The following is an 11,067-nucleotide window of genomic DNA, read 5'->3' on the forward strand; positions in this document are numbered from 1 at the left end:
CTGTAAACAATCGTACAGGTACACGAGCGCTAAACGCCACCAAAACCAGACGCGTAGGCACGCGCACACTGAGCACTCCGCCTCGTTGTAAACAACCGCGCACGCACGCGAGCGCAAAGCTCTACTGTAGGCGATTGCGCAGGTACGCGAGCGCTGGGCACCACCGAAAATAGTCGTGTAGGCACGCGCGCGCTGAACAATACTGTAAACGATCGTACAGGTACGGACACCAAGCACGCTCTACTTCCTTATTCGCCGCAAACAGCCGCGTGTGCGCACGAACACAAAACACTCTCCACCCTCCTCTTCACCCTCCAAAGGACCACACGAAACAGTTTATTCCCCTACCAGTTATTTTATTTACTGCGAGCAACCCGTTAAGCTACGCATAATTGTGTGGGTCAGTGGATGTCAGCCTATTCCCCTTGGGATCCTAGACTGTATTTCATCTGCCTATCGCTCTGCTTTCTACCCTCGATCAAATAGCCCAAACTTACCTCTCTCTCTTACTCACGTGTACTTCCACTCTGCTGCGCTGGAAGCTGTAGGAACGCGATCAGTAGAGGGTTGAGCCTGGCTGCGCTGAAGTTCGTCATGCGGACGTCTCGAACGGCTGACTCCCCTCCTGCGTGGACCGCGATGATTTTTGAAGAAGACTGTCTTGCTACCTGAATCCCCCTCCCTTTATCCCACCTACAACAAAGGAATTTCGCCGTTTCGCTCCCTTGGCCTCCCGTCCAATCAGGAGCTCGGATTTTCCCGCCCTTTCGATACCCGGATCCCAGCTCGGGTGATGTCGCCGCAGTGATCTCACCGACGTCCGCTCTCTGTTCTCCCGCTACCAGTCCACTGACCCGTGCATGTGTGAAGCTCCACTCGCGGTGGCACGATGGCCCTTGCCGTGACCATGCAACTTTAATATTAGGTCATGGCGCCGCAGTGCATGTCAGCTACAGGGGGAAGATCGCCCAATTTCCCGGCCGCAAGAAACCATGAAGTTCGATCCCATTAGGGACTTCTGGAAAAAAACCTATCGGCCGGGTGACCTCCCCTCCCGGCTCTACGTGGGGCGTGTGTGCGTTCGTGCGGGTGGGGGGGGGGGTGGCGAGGGTGCACCGCGTCGGCATCCCCCGGTGGCGGCTTCACGGTGGTGGGCACGGCCTCGGCAGAGCGGCTCTGCTGCGGCGGCCTCACGACTGTGCAGTGGGCAAAACGCGGACGTCTGAGAAGGCACCGGCCCCGGGAGAGTGGCGGGAAATCCGAGGCATCGGTGACGGCGTCGCGGCTGTGGGCACGGCTCCGCTGGAGCGGCTCTGCTGCGGCGGCACCACACCCTGCTGACTCAGACTGATTCGGGTAATAGTGGCTCGCAGACACACCGGGAATAAATCGTTAGTGATCGATAACAGCCTCGTGTGGTTTCTACGAGTGTGAGGAAAGTGCATGGTGGTGTGTTTGCGCTCGCCGGAACGCGTGTGGTCGGTGCGCGGTGTCACGGTAGAAGACACGCCGCGCCCGAAGGACTCGGCGAGTGAGCGCTTCGTCCTGTGACCCCGGACTCCCGCCCTGCTGCGTGTGGGCTATCACCAATCCCAAATATCCGCCCCTCCAGCCCTTTAAATAAACTCCAATACAACCCCCCAATCGGCTACGCGTGTACGAGTGACGTCCCTGCCCTCTGACCCCCGACCCCCCCGTCCCGCGCGTGCGATTGGTGTGTCGCTCTAAAAAAATCCCCGCCCCGCAGCCCTTTAAACAATCTCCATTGCCCGCCCTCGGCGGCAATGCGTGTGCGAAGGACGTCATTCGCTCTGACCCCTGACCCCCCGTTCAGCTCGTGTGAGTGGTGCGCGGGGTTGTGTGAGCAGAGACGTCGCGTTTGAGTGGCTGAGAAGCGACGGATTGATTCCAGGCAGCCACGTGCCAGCCCCGAGCTATGCCCCACAAACAGGACCTGCGGACCCGAGGGGCTGCGGCGTGAGGAAAGGAGCCGGAGAGCGGCAGCCCTCTCACCGCGAGCGAGGAGTCGAGTAGCGGCTGCTCTCACTCGAGCGAGGAGTCCGGAGCCCGCAGCCCTCTCGAGATCAGCCCTCCCCCGGGGGGGGAGCCGGGGGCCCGCGTCCCCCACAACTGACAACCTGTGTACCAACTGGCCGAGCGAGAGTTTGTGTGTATTTGAGCGTAATCGTGACAGTGTTTAGCTGTACCAGGGAGTTTTATGCAGCAGAGTGTTTCGGTGTAGCAGGGTGTCCGGATTGTGCCGGCACACTATCCTTCTATCCGTAATGTCGTAGGGTGAGCTCCATTAAAAGTTTACTCGGACCCCAACCTGTCAAAGCGCCTAATCATGGAACGTGGTTCTCAACATCGTCCCTCACCCATGCTACGTACCTATGATACGTCCTGCTTTTACAAATGTTGATGAACTGGAGGGCAAAGGTCTGGAGGACCCCACATGGAGTCTGGTTTCTCACACCCGAGCCTCCTGTGACATTTCTGGAGGCTTCTCTGGGATTTTTGTCCCATTTATTGAGTGCGGATTTGGCTTACTTCTGGCTTCATCCCAAGACGTCATCCAGTTGGGAAATACCCGAAGGTTGTGGGAGTCGCCCCGTGCTTCAGTTTATTTCCAACCCTCGCAATGGCCGGTTGCTCACCAGCCGGAAGTCTTTTGCTGCTTACACCACGACCGAGGTGTTGAGAGCAGCCATCTCGTGGCTGGTCGGCAATGGAGATGGTATTGTCGATTTGGGGATCGTGAGTCTGTGGCGTTGGTGGTGCTGCTGTCACGGAGGCGACACGAGTTTAGGAAATTCAGTTTTGTGGGTTTCCTGTAGGGAGTACTGAAAGATCCTCTCTTCCTCTTTCTCCACCCTTTGTCTGTTGTCTCCATGTCCCCGTTCAACTCTTTCTATGCCGCTTTCCTTGAATGTGCAGCCGCCTTTACGGCCTCCCCTCTCCCCTTCTCTCCACCTCCAACCCATCTCCATCGTAATCTCCTCCCCTTTGTTTAGGCTCTTCCCTTTCTTCCTCAGTCTATGTATGGGGTTATTGTTTATCGGGCTATTATACAAAAAATGGAGCTTATTTTAGCCTTTGAATAGGATTTTCTGTTTTCTTTCGGTAGCGTGTTGCGCACATAGGGAAGATCGAGCCACGCCACCGGTTCCCATGATCAAAATCTTTCTCAACTTGTCTCCCTCGGTAGGAATGCCTTTCCTTCTCCAGCAGGCAATTGTCTTCTCTCTCTCACCTCCGTTATTTCTTCTGATGCGCTTTCTTAATCTCGCTTGCTGTGTGTATCGACTCTATCATTCAACAAGGGCAAATTTAAAAATTTGCTTTTTTTTCCTCCACTGCTTTACCACTATACCTCCTGAGTGGGTACTCGGAGTTTCATCTAATGTACTATTTGATGAGTCGCTTCCACACAGCACAAAGGCGGTAGCTATCCGAACTGTAAATTTTTCTTTCAATTTCGATAGATTCTCGAATTATTCTTGGCCAGCAGTAGCTAGTTTTGCACAGAACTTCAACATTAAAATCAACTGAGTGTCCTTGTTGGCACGTGTGCTCTGTTACTGCTGAACACGGGTGCCAACAAATAATACATTATTTAAATGCATGCCTATAAAGGGCAGCATACTTCAATAGGGATTACCATTGGTACGGCTATTTTAATACACAATAGACAGGAAGGACAAGATCAAAGGGCTCTCATAATGCACATGCATAATGTACGTTGACTCGGTAATCTCCCCCCCCCCCCCCCACTTTGCGCGAGAGTGTCACAAATCTGGCTGTCGCCTGATGAAGCTAGTTGTAATTACTGGCAAAACGTCGTACTCCGATTGTAAATGTTGTGGCTTGGCTCTCCAAAGTACCAGGGACAAATTGGCTTGTTCTGTTTCCGTGACAACCCTTACTAGTTGGCTGTGTCGAGTGGTGGCGGGTTTTAACGACACGTTTAAATATGTACGCGATCTAACCCAAAAAACACCTCTATGGATGATATTGGGCCTGAAAGCCTACGTGTTAAACCAAAATTAAAAATATATACAAAATAACAATAATTTCTAGTTTTCCTCATTCACATCGTGATTCGTATGAAAAGACATGAGATGATTGAGACATGTTAAATCATAAACTATTTATTAATATATATATACAGATAGTCCTCGACAGCAATGTCCTTGTCCACGTGCAAACAGAGTTCGGATAGCAGCCTCCTTTAAAAGTCAGAGTAGATTTATACGCTGTAGAAGACAGTTGACGAATCCTCGCTGCTTGATTCCTCCTCGGATCCCTTCAGCAGTGAATCGTCACCAGTCTTCTCTGCCTGCTCATTCTCCATGTGGCACCGCTGGGGTGGGTGCGATACGCCAGGAGACTCCTTATGCAGCGAGCAGCGAAGCAGGCCCATCTCTGCCTGCTCATCCTCAACGTGGAATTGAGGCGATGGCGGTGAGCTGGGGGCATCGGTGAGGAGGGTGTTACGGAGACGGCCCAGCTCTGCCTGCTGCAGAATCGTCTGTACGACGAAGCGCTCGTGGCGCATGCAGGCGCGCACATGGGATGGCGTGTCCGGGATGATGCATGCAATGCAGGCCTTCGTGAGTAACACCACGTGCTGCACACGTCCACACACAGGTAAAGGATTTTCAGTTTCAGGATATGCATGTAAAGGGTGCTTACTAAATATAATATGGCAGCATCTCAAAGTGCTTTACATCTCAGATCAACTATTCCGGGGACCTGCAGCCTAGGCATATTATATTGTTACGTCGTTTTTCCCAAATTAAATGAAGTCATTTGAGTAATTTTTGAACATTTGGCAAATTATACCGAGGCACTTTTTTTTATTACTTAATGGGTTTTTTACGTTCACTATGCAGCAGGCAACATTTATGATGTGCAGTTAATGCACCCACCGTATTCACCTGGGCAGCCGCAAATTACCGCAACAATCAGCAAACACACTCGGCCAGGTCACCACTACAAAGATTCCCTGTGTAGCCTTTCACAGACTGAGACAAGTGCATCTATGAAGGGTGGCACAGTGCCTGTGGGGGTGGTGTGCACCTTTATCTCGCCAGTGATGATTTTCACACACTTCATCAAGTACTCATTTTAAGACAGAATCAACTTAAGGGAAGCTCAACACTGGTTCTAATATTTTCCACTGTTGTTGGCTGTGGCCAGAAATAGTACTCCGGTCACACAGGATTGGTAGCGCAGTTCACAAACAACAACGCAGCCGCTCCCCTTCCCACAAGCACACATGCTAATGTGTGACAAATTGCATCAACAACATGAATCGTCTGCTGCATGATGAAAGTGAGTATTGTATTACCACTATTATTTGTGATCTCAGAAATACTGTGCAATTGTGAGGTGTAATAGCATTACTGACATTATCTGTAATGACCCATTGACAATGATCACGGTTTGCTCTGCTGACCTTAACAACTGCTCACAGATGAGTCTATACGATGGTGCAGTAGTGTAAGGCTTTGCACACTAGACTTGCAATCCAGAGGTCACGGGTGTGAAATGATCTTTGGTCGTGGCAGTGTAAACAATGGTGAAAGTTTTTTTACATTCCACTGCCTCTATCCACCTAGCAGTGTAAATGGAATACATCCAGTCAATTGGTCGGCTGAGTTTGGTGCTGTCCAGTGTGGGAACTCCCACATCTTCCCAAGACGTCTGACAAGTGTGGAAGAGCAGTTAAAATATATCTTAAGGGTCTCTCTTGAGCTCACTATAGCAGGAGCCCTTTTGCCATCAGTGACATGAGCAAGTAATTGGAGGGCTGTACCTTTATCTTTCAATGGGTTTATGAATGTGTGTGTGCATGTTGATGTGTACCTGCATGGCAATGACAAAGGCCAGCTTTGCCGTCAGTACTTGCCAGTACTGCTTGGTGACGGAGTAGGCTTGGGGATGATCCGGTGGGTAGCGATAACCAGGATACCTACACACGTACAACCACAAGCACGCATGGACTATATTGAGCAAAGTGCCTCGAAAGTAGAGTTGGCGCTAAATTGAACAAGTATGTTTCGATTTAAAGCTTTCGTGACTGCAATGATTCATCTTCTTTGGTTCTTTCGGTAAAGTCACGTAGAATGAGAATAAAATAATAAATTGATAAAATAAAATAACACAATAATATTCTCACGACGTTTCGGCCACAACACAAGCGGCCTTCATCAGGTGAAGGGGGCGAGACTGTCTGGTAGGACAGCGCTGGAGTGAGAGAGCCACGTTCAGATCACGGCTTTTAAGCTGTGTGAGAGGAACAAAGAGCCTTGACGAAGGAATTAGCGTAAAATTTAGCATTGAAATGGCTGAATGATTAGCTTGTGACTGGTCACAGAAATAGCTATGTTAAAAGTTAAAGCATACACATCCGCAGAGGCACCCATTGTTAAAAGGAATTAGCATAGAATTTAGCATTGAAATAGCTAAGTTAAGGCATACACATCCGCAGAGGCACCCCTTGACAATGGGATTAGCATAGAATTTAGCATTGAAATGGCTGAGTGATTCGCTTGTAACTGCTACAGAAATAGTTACGTTGAAGTCAGAGCATACACATTCACCGAGGCACTTAGTACAAATCAAACAGGAGAATTTAGCATTGAAATAACTAGGCGAATTTAGCATTGAAATAACTGGGTGATTTGCTAGTGACTGGTCACAGAAATGACTACACATCTGAGCTATTCACAGTACTATATAGTGAACCAATAAAAACTAAAATATAAATTACCTTCATGTTATCAATAAACTCTATATTCTCCAATCAGCTAAGCTACCAACCATAAGTCGTTATATATCACAATGCTATATGGCGAAAAAATGGGTGGATTCTTACCCTCAAATTTCCGTACCACGGATAGCTACGGGCCCCGTTCAGACGGACGAGTTCGTCCATGGTCGGAACAGAGGAGGGGGAGAGAGACAGCTGCGAAGCCCTAGTATACTCCATGTTGTAAACCATACTATTAACCGTGGTGTGAGAGGTATTAAGAGGCAATGCTGGCGAAAGAGCTGCGGTCTGAAGGTCATCGTAAAATTACAATTAATTAAGAACAGAAATGATTTAACACATCTTTCCAGTGGTTACTAAGCCTGAATCCATCTTCTCGGTTGAAATTGTCTCTGTGCTTGTATATGTGAATGGCCTCATGAACGAATCTCTCATGGTAGCCAGTTGGTTTGCAAAGAACCTCCGTCTTGGAGAAGTCAATGTCATGTGAGCCCACTGAATTGTAACAGTGATCTGCCACGGCAGAGGAGTTCGTCTTACCGTGTTTCAAGTCTGCTTTATGTTCGCGGATGCGGTCCGAGATATGTCTTTTGGTTTCTCCAATGTAGCTACTACCACAGAGGCACTTTAGTTTGTAAACGCCCGGGTACTGTATGTCTGGAAGAGCATCTTTTACAGATGGAACTAAATCACGGATTTTGTGTACTGTGTTGAATCGGACCTGGATCTTGTGTTTATTCAGGATTTTGGAGATCTTTTTAGTGACCCCTGCAATGTAGGGTAAGGTGATGGTTTTGAGTGGCTCCACAAGAGGATCCTTCTTCATGACTGGAGTGATGGCTTTGCGGATTGTGTAGTCGGAGTAGCCATTAGCCCTGAGAGCCTGGTGTACGTGCTTGAGTTCACTGGTAATGTGTTCCTGGTCGGAAATGCATTGGGCTCTATGGTATAGAGTCTTGATGAGGCAGTTCTTCTGGGATGGATGGTGGTGGGAATCCGGTTTCAAGTAAGCGTCTGTATGGGTAGCTTTCCTGTAGACAGAGTGGCTCATTGAACCATCATGTCTCCTTTTAATTAAGACATCCAGAAAGGGTAGTTTGCCATCTTTTTCGACCTCCATGGTAAATCTGATGGCTGGGTGTATGGAATTGATGTGGTCGCGGAATTGGTCTAGAGCAGGCTGGCCATGTGGCCAGATGACAAAGGTGTCATCAACGTACCTCTTCCATAAGGTCGGGCGTAGAGTGGCAGTCTGGATGGCGTCAGTTTCAAATTTTTCCATGAATACGTTGGCTACAACCGGAGATAGGGGGGAGCCCATTGGGGTGCCCTCAGTTTGTTTGTAGAAAGTTCCATTCCAGGTGAAGTATGTGTTGGTTAAGCAATGTCTCACCAGGGGGGGTACATCAGTATGCAGTCCTTGATGAACCAGGTCTTCAATGATAGCGATGGTGTCAGGTACCGGGACTTTGGTGAACAAGGACACCACATCAAAACTGACAAGCAGGTCGTTTGGGGACAGAGAAATGTCTTTGATTGTCGATACCAGGTGAGTAGAATTTAGTACCGCAGAGGTGGTTTTTCCAGTGAAAGGTCGCAGTATATCAGCCAGAAAACGTGCCAGTTTGTAGGTGGGGGAGCTGATAGTAGAGACGATGGGACGAAGGGGTGTATCTTCTTTGTGTATCTTTGGAAGGCCATATAATCTTGGTGGTCTGGCAGCAGAGGGTTTCAACGAGAACTGTTTGTTCTCATCAATTAATGCTGTTGAATCAGAGATAATTTTGTTCGTTTTGGTGACCAGGCTGTTGGTGGGATCTCTTTTTATTTTTGTATAGCTGCCATCGTTGAGTAGTTCTTGAATTTTGTTGTTATATTCTGTTTTGTCCATGATGACAGTGGCATTGCCTTTGTCGGCTGAGAGAACGACAATATCATCCCTCTTTTTTAATTGAGATAATTCAAAACGTTCATCTTTGCTGATGTTGCTAGGTGGCCTTAACTTAGCTATTTCAATGCTAAATTCTATGCTAATTCCTTTGTCAAGGGGTGCCTTTGCGGATGTGTATGCTTTAACATAGCCATTTCTGTGACCAGTGACAAGCTAATCACTCAGCCATTTCAATGCTAAATTATATGCTAATTCCTTTGTCAAGGCGCTCTGTTTCTTCTCACACAGCTTAAAGGTCGTGATCTGAGCGTGGCTTTTTTCACTCCAGTGCTGTGCTCCAGACAGTCTCGTCCCTTCACCTGATGAAGGCCGCTTGTGTTGTGGCCGAAACGTCGTGAGAATATTATTGTTATTTTATTTTATCAATTTATTATTTTATTCTCATTCTACGTGACTTTACCGAAAGAACCAAAGAAGATGAACAAGTATGGTTGTGCACAAACGGTATATGCGTTCACAGCCCTTTAAAAAATCCGCTTCTGAAAGAGGGCCTTCCCACAACGTGCAGCTTGTGGGGGCTCTTTTGACCATGGTTCACACTGGTCCATGCCAGGTTGGTGAAGGCAGGGATTAAAGATAATGGGAGAGCAATATAGCACAACTGTTAATTTTGCTGAACTACCCACTGCTGACAACCTAGCTCCGCAGTCGCCTACTGCACCTGCATTGTGCATGGTGATCATAAATCTAAGCACGAACAAGGCTCAAGCCTGCTTGACTTCCGGAATCTAAGATCAGCTGCATTCGTGGTGATTTGGTCATAGTCAAGGAAGGTTATATTAAATATCGATCAATATGGTTATATTGATTATAATTGTGTATGTCAGCAATTCAAAAACGTTAGAGAAAAGGGTTGGTAGATCGCATCAATTTCTTAACTAACTGTGCTGTGAGGTGACCAGAAGATGGCTGTAGAGCAAGTGGTTTCATGTCTGTGTGGACCTTTAAGCTTCATTTCATTATCATGGGTTCTCCAGCACCTCTTATTGCATCCCACATGCATAAAACCAACTTAAACTGGAATCCCAATGCGCAGTCTTCCTGCAAAGGGATCTTGAGACTCAATTAAGCAGTCGTGGATTGATAGATAAATAAATAACATTACTCTTTAGCAAGGTAAGAATGAGCTAGAATTTATATCAATCTATTATTATACTTCTCTGAGTGGGACTTTGGTTGTGAAGCCATCCCACCCGTACCCACTGCTCCCCCCCTCCAATTCCCCCTCCCCCACCCCTTTACTGTCCCCGCCCACCACGCACACTCTTCCCCCAACCCTACCACAACCCCTTACTACCCAACTAAGCCAAACCCTGTGTCCACGGTAAGGGGCAGGGCATAAACAGAGGTGGGGCCTAGGGGAAGTGTGGGTCTTAAAAGGAAAGTCACGGAGTGAAAAGAGGAAGAGAACGAGCCTAATCAGGAAGGGGCAGAGCCAGGAGGACGCCACACCCAGAAGGATGTCGCATCTACCTGGACAACACACCCAGACATCAGTGCATCACATTCGCAGGGACGGCACCCCCGATAGCTGGGCATGACACTGAATGGCACAAACCTGCAGGTTGTGTGGATTGCCGGATCAAACCAGGCTGGCAGGATGTTGGGATAATTTTGCTCCTTGAAGTCGCTGATCTTGAAAATTGAAAAGCTGTCCTCCGTGTACCCATGCATTGTAGGCGAACCTGTGCCATACTCTGCTGAGTATCCATAATAATACACCAGGCGTGGGATGATGTCCGTTGTGAACGCCAAGATGCATGACTGTGGAATTAGCATACGGAGGCACAGCGATAGCGGTCACTTAGCATGCAATGATTTGACCAAGGCTTCTGAACATCTTACCTTGGCAATTACATTAATTTTCACAAATACAATTTGGGGGGTTGCTGCCAGAGTGAAATGGTTACCATATAAGGACTTGCAATCTGGCAGTCGTCAGTTCAGTCTCCTGACACAACAGTTGAAGCAATGGATCATTTTCTTAAATCTCCCCCACCTCTGTCCAATTAGCAATATAAATGGGTTCATCACTGTTTTAGCGCAGGTAATTCCACATCTTACAACATGTCTGGTCATCATGGAAGAGTAGGCCAAATACCGTGTAGAAGGGTTCTCTAGAGCTACCTTTAGTTGAGGCCCTTCTGCCAGCAGTGACATGAGCAAGCAATTGCAAGGCTTTACCTTTTGCGATTTTGGGAGAGAGTGGATAGGAGCGGTGGTGCAGTGATTCGTGCACTGCACTTTGAATTCAGCACACATGCAATTGACTTCCAGCTACGACTAACATCAGTGACGAGTGATACCCGAACCGCTCCTGGTCCCCCACTACACCTCT

At 48.2% G+C, this 11,067-nt stretch overlaps 1 long non-coding RNA gene across 1 annotated transcript; it reads right to left on the reverse strand.

Moving 5' to 3' along the window:
* Positions 1–4,130: 4,130 nt before the first annotated feature.
* LOC142924259 (uncharacterized) lies at positions 4,131–6,367 on the reverse strand. The gene is made up of 2 exons (XR_012941443.1): positions 5,872–6,367; positions 4,131–4,630 (listed from the first exon to the last, which is right to left on the reverse strand). It is a non-coding gene; the product is annotated as an uncharacterized LOC142924259 (long non-coding RNA).
* Between the last annotated feature and the right edge of the window lie 4,700 nt (positions 6,368–11,067).

This window comes from Petromyzon marinus, chromosome 11 (assembly GCF_048934315.1).
Source record: "Petromyzon marinus isolate PM22_M1 ecotype Great Lakes invasive population chromosome 11, UKy_Petmar_22M1.pri1.0, whole genome shotgun sequence".
Taxonomy (NCBI): domain Eukaryota; kingdom Metazoa; phylum Chordata; class Hyperoartia; order Petromyzontiformes; family Petromyzontidae; genus Petromyzon; species Petromyzon marinus.